The sequence below is a fragment of the Xyrauchen texanus genome, chromosome 50 (genome assembly GCF_025860055.1).
Source record: "Xyrauchen texanus isolate HMW12.3.18 chromosome 50, RBS_HiC_50CHRs, whole genome shotgun sequence".
In the NCBI taxonomy this organism is placed as follows: Eukaryota; Metazoa; Chordata; class Actinopteri; order Cypriniformes; family Catostomidae; genus Xyrauchen; species Xyrauchen texanus.
The window spans coordinates 21,955,497-21,961,458 of NC_068325.1; the positions used below are offsets into that span (position 1 = coordinate 21,955,497).

At 38.7% G+C, this 5,962-nt stretch overlaps 3 protein-coding genes and 1 pseudogene across 4 annotated transcripts in view; all 4 read right to left on the bottom strand.

The window, feature by feature from the left end:
* LOC127641359 (gastrula zinc finger protein XlCGF57.1-like) overlaps positions 1-2,932 on the bottom strand; it is a 68,252-nt gene extending 65,320 nt beyond the window's left edge. Inside the window, exon 1 of the mRNA XM_052124326.1 lies at positions 2,825-2,932. The gene's annotated coding sequence lies outside the window, so the exon portion shown is untranslated. The remainder of the gene's footprint in view (positions 1-2,824) is intronic.
* The window catches only part of LOC127641369 (zinc finger protein 850-like), a 205,898-nt pseudogene that overhangs the window by 149,168 nt on the left and 50,768 nt on the right, over positions 1-5,962 (bottom strand).
* LOC127641357 (gastrula zinc finger protein XlCGF57.1-like) overlaps positions 1-5,962 on the bottom strand; it is a 70,940-nt gene that overhangs the window by 36,704 nt on the left and 28,274 nt on the right. The gene's annotated exons all lie outside the window — the stretch shown is intronic.
* The window catches only part of LOC127641360 (gastrula zinc finger protein XlCGF57.1-like), a 60,522-nt gene that overhangs the window by 19,282 nt on the left and 35,278 nt on the right, over positions 1-5,962 (bottom strand). The gene's annotated exons all lie outside the window — the stretch shown is intronic.

Consider the following 5,962-nt stretch of genomic DNA (forward strand, 5'->3'; position numbering starts at 1 on the left):
TGCTTCAGAATACATTAACTGATCAACTGGAGTCATGTGGATTACTTGTATGCTGCTTAAATATGCCTTTTGGACCATGAAACAGCCAGCAGCTTGATGGAACCCATTTACATGCATTGGATGGACATCGGAGCTGAAATCTGCTTATAAAAAAATCTTAATTTAATTTCTGCTGAAGTCATACACATCTGGGATGGCTTAAAGATTTAACAATGATGCCATGCTTCTTTAAAATTAAGATTGTATTAAACTCTGTCATCATTTCACAAAGTTACGTGACCTAAGTATTTGCAGGGACTCCATCTCAGGACTCCAGACAAACAAAAATGACTTAAGAGCCATTGGCTCCTAAATGAAAACATTAAGGAGCCAAATCACAGAATTGCTCGATTTAGATTGTGGTTCAGCAACAAGATAGAAAGGGAGCCTGGGTAGCTCAGCAAGTAAAGACGCTGACTACTACACCTGGAGTAGCAAGTTCGACCCAGGGCGTGCTGAGTGATACCCTTCCACTTGGCCCGGTTGCTAGGGGGGATAGAGTCAAGTTGGGTTAACCTTCTTGTTGTCACTATAATGTGGTTCTCGCTCTCGGTGGGGCACGTTTATAACTATAGTTTTTGCAAGTCATTTAGGACATCTGCTTTGTGCATGACATGACAAAGATCTTACTTTTTGGAGAAATGTCCTCTGGTGTGATGAAACAAAAATTGAACTGTTTGGCCATAATGACCATCGCTATGTTTGGAGAAAAAGGGTGAGGCTTGTAAGCCGAAGAAAACCATCCAAACCGTGAATCATGGGGGTGCAGCATCATGTTGTGGGGGTGCTTTGCTGCAGGAGGGACTGGTGCACTTCACAAAATAGATGACATCATGAGGAAGGAAATTATGTGGATATATTGATGCAAAATCTCAAGACATCAGCCATTAAAGCTCGGTCAAAAATGGGTCTTCCAAATGGACAATGACCTCAAGCATGCCTCCAGAGTTGTGGCAAAATGGCTAAAGGGCAACAAAGTCAAGGTATTGGAGCGGCATCACAAAGTCCTGACCTCAATCTGATAGAACATTTGTGGGAACTGAAAAAGCGTGTGTGAGCAAGGAGGCCAACAAACCCGACTCAGTTACTCCAGTTCTGTCTGGAGGAATGGGACAAAATTTGAGCAACTTATTTTGAGAAGCTTGTGGAAGGAAACACAAAACATTTGACCCAAGATAAACAATTTAAAGGCAATGCTACCAAATATTAACAAAGTGTCTGTAAACTTCTGACCCACTGGGAATGTGATGAAAGAAATAAAAGCTGAAAGAAATAATTCTTAGTATGGCTTACTAGAGGGGCTTAGTATGTTCCAAACCCGTATGTCTTTAGTGGAAGATATTGAAATATTCAGTCTCTGTCATCATCCACTTTTAAAGAGATTAAAAAAAAAGATGCAATAAAATTGAATGTTGACTTCTGCCTTTTGCATTCCACAGAATAAAACCCAGAAAGGTTCAGAACTACAGGAGGGTGTGTACAGTATATGATGCCAGATTACATTTTTGGGGGTGAACTCATTAAATATGTAACTTTGAGACTTGTTAAATTAGCCTATAATTTGTTTATAATTATACATTCATCTGTGATTGCACCAAGGGCTGGGCAATAAAACCATCTCTATTTATAGCGATACAAAAAATAATCCATGATATCGGTGAGAAGCTTTTAGTAATAAACGAAGAGATTTCTGTTCATGTGAAAATGAATGTCATAATATCTGGCATGGATGACAAGGAAAGGACTAGTTGGTAGCAAAAGACTTTCTCACTTTAAAAAAAATATAAATACATTGTGGCATTTACATTTTCTAAATATTTTCACAGGGGATACTCATTAACCCCCCTACAGTACCATTCCTCAGTGGGGCTTCTATGCCCCCATATTTGGGTATTTGTATGTAAATAAATAAAAAATATATATCATTTGAAATTTAAAAAATATTCAAGCAAATACTGGACTGCTGTCATTATGCTTTAAAATAAACAGATTGATCTTTTAATATTCATATCCAACACTCGATTGATAAACTATCAAATATTGTCATATTTTGGTAGAAGATCCCGCAGACCCCTCTGCTTTGGCTGTTTAGTATTTTATTTATTTATTTATTTTCTTCTGCCAACATGGATATTCATGGATATTCCCCAAAATAAATTGCAATATGCAAATATGAATGTATATTGAGATAAATATCAAACGATATGAAAAATTATATTGTGATAATATGTTTGGCCATATTGCCCAGTCCTAAATGCACCAGTGTGATGTGGCTGTTTACAGTAGACTTGAGATTTATGTATTGCAGAACAAAGTTTACTCTAAATATTTGTATGTATTTGTAAATGTATATTTTGCATAACTAAAATGTACTGCACTTGCGGTGTGTTTGATGCATTATTACATATATAGGCTAATCATTTGGATCGATTTGATGTGTTTTCAATGGTTGAAAGGACGTCGAGAGGACGTTGATGGTAGTGAACGCCCCTTAAAGGTCCCCGAATGTTGTTTTGACGTCTAAAGGACCCTATACGAAGACGTTCTGGGGACCTGTTTTGTTATAGTTTACTGCCACAGTCCCGACGTGAAAATAGGATCCATATTCACAATATGTGACATCAAAACAATGATAAAAACTGCATCTGACACAACATTCCTACATATAAAGAAAACAATCTTAAACATGTATTGTGCTCTGTGATATATGACTATTTTCAGTAGTCTATCTTATTATAAAAGCGTGATCGAATCCCGATTACGTTAAATAAACCAATTTACGAACCTGTTCTGAAAGTCACTGAGATGATGTATGAAGAACGTCAAGATGAAATCCAGATAAACCCGTAATCCGAATAAAAGAACGGAGTCCTGTTGACAAAGGGAAAGGCATGATCCACTAGTGATGTGACGTTCACCACCGAAGAAACATCTCACAGTGATGCTCTGTACCGGAGCTTGATTCGTTCCGCCATAACCACGTGCTCTGAAGCTGTTTCCGCACACAACCACGTGACTGCTTCGATTTCCAATTCATCATTTTCAGGTGGTGTCAACAAATACAGTTAGTTTAATAATATCAATAATTATAATAATATCAATTGTAATATTAATAACAATCATACGATTTATTAAAATCATTTAAATCATTACAAAGGAGGAGGTGAAAAAGCCCAAAGCTGTAAGCCTCACATCAGACATGTGGACATCTTTACATATGGATGCATATCTGGTAGTGATGATAGCTTTGATGGAGTAGTGGGGCATTCAGAACAAAGTGCAAGGTCTTGAAACCGCTGCCAATATGTGCCAGCATCCTGGAGCGCCACCACACCAACTGCATAGCACATGCCCTAAACTTGGTTGTGAATAAGGTAGGGTGACCAAACGTCCTGTTTTACCAGGACATGTCCTGTTTTCACATCCTGTCCTGGCCGTCTTTTTTGTGTCTTTGATAGATAGTATTTTGTAATAACAATTTTCTATCCATACAGAGGCATAGCCTACTTTAAATGTATTGAAATTAACAAGGCATCTTTGAGTAAAATTCGAGTATCTCATTGCCGGGCCGAGTGTCCTGGTTTTTGGTAATCAAAATATGGTCACCCTAAATAAGGTCATAGAACAAACAACAGGATATTAGAGTAAAGGCTCAAAAGATTGTGGCTAATTTAAAGTTCAGCACTTTCTCAGCAAAATTCAGGAGGTGGATAGGCCTACTCGTTGGAACAGTACGTCTGCCATGATAGAGCACCTCTTTGCTCAGAGGGAGCCATTAGTTGCTGCTTTGGTTACTCTGAAGACAAACCTCACACCTTTGAATTCCAAAGAGTACCTGACAGTACATGAATGTCTTGGTGTTTTGTCCCATTTCAATGAGGCTTCCGTTGAATTGTCAGAGGAGAAGAGTGTCAGGGTCAAAGGTGATTCCTCTTATAAGAATGCTGAGGCATGCAATCACCTCAAAGAGCTTACAGGGTGACGATAAAAGGGCTTTTTTGTCAATAACAATTTTTATTGATTCCAAACTCAAATAAAAACAAACAGCACATGAATACACAGACTCAACAGCAAGGACCTCCTGTTTTATGAAGAACCAGGGAGGGGCTCTCTCAGGTGGAAGCGACCAATGTGCCAAATGTCTGAGACCAAAAGCATAATAGTAAAACAAAATCTTGGGGAGACCTAACCCACCTTTGTCAATTGGTCTATGTAACTTACTAGAATGCAACCGAGGGCGTTTATCATTCCAAATAAAGGATTTAGCTTTACTATTAAATTGTTTAAAGAGACTGTATTAGGTAGTTTTTTATAACATTAACCTTCCCAGTCATAGATAAATGTAATGAAGCCCACCTGCCCACATCACTCGAAAACCTTTTTATTAAGGGGTCAAAATTAACTGTAAATCATACAAATTTGCTAGAAATAAAATGTCCAAATACTTAATGCCCTGTTTAGGCCACTGGAAGGTGCTTGGGTGACAAGCCACGGGCAATATGCTGTCAGAGCCAAAGCTTTGGATTTAGACCAATTGAATCTGTATCCTGAGAACTTAGAAAAGGAATTAATAATTCTGTGGAGGCAAGGCATGGATCTAGTTGGGTTGGAGACAAATAATAAAATATCATCTGCATAATGCAAAAGCTTATGCGCCACACCTCCCGCCACCCCTGGAAAATCATCTTCCTTTCTTATCGCAGCTGCTAATAGTTCCAGAGCAAACAAACACTTTGTTAGTATTTGGTAGCATTGCCTTTAAATTGTTTAACTTGGGTCAAATGTTTTGTGTTTCCTTCCACAAGCTTCTCACAATAAGCTGCTGAAATTTTGTCCCATTCCTCCAGACAGAACTGGTGTAACTGAGTCAGGTTTGTCTGCCTCCTTGCTCACACACGCTTTTTCAGTTCTGCCCACAAATTTTCAATCAAATTGAGGTCAGGACTTTGTGATGCCACTCCAATACCTTGACTTTGTTTTCCTCGAGCCATTTTGCCACAACTTTGCATGTATGCTTGGGGTCATTGTCCATTTGGAAGACCCATTTTTGACCAAGCTTTAGCATCATGGCTGATGTCTTGAGATGGTCCTTCACTACATCCACATAATTTTATTTCCTCATGATGCCATCTATTTTGTGAAGTGCACCAGTCCCTCCTGCAGCAAAGCACCCCCACAACATGATGCTGCCACCTCCATACTTCATGGTTGGGATGCTGTTCTTCAGCTTGCAATCCTCACCCTTTTTCTCCAAACATAGCAATGGTCATTATGGCCAAAAAGTTCAATTTTTGTTTCATCAGACCAGAGCACATTTCTCCAAAAAGTAAGATCTTTGTCCCCATGTGCACTTGCACACTGTAGTCTGGCTTTTTTATTGCAGTTTTGGAGCAGTGGCTTCTTCCTTGCTGAGCAGCCTTTCAGGTTATGTCGATATAGGACTCGTTTTACTGTGGATCTATATACTCGTCTACCTGTTTCCTCCAGCATCTTCACAAGGTCCTTTACTGGTGCTCTGGGATTGATTAGCATTTTTTACACCAAACTACGTTCATCTCTAGGAGACAGAAATTGTCTCCTTCCTGTGCAGTATGATGACTGTGTGGTCCCATGGTGTTTAAACTTGCTTGCTATTGTTTTTACAGATGAATGTTGTACCTTCAGGCATTTGCAAATTGCTCCCTAGGATGAACCAGATTTGTGGAGGTGCACAATTGTTTTCTGAGGTCTTGACTGATTTGTTTTGATTTTCCCATGATGTCAAGCAAAGAGGCACTGAGTTTGAAGGTAGGCCTTAAAATACATCCACAGGTACACCTCTAATTCAGTACACCTCCTATCAGAAGCTAATTGGTAATTTGATGGTAGTCTTAAAAACAATATTATATTATTTTATTTCTTAATTCAATGTTTTTTATTTTAC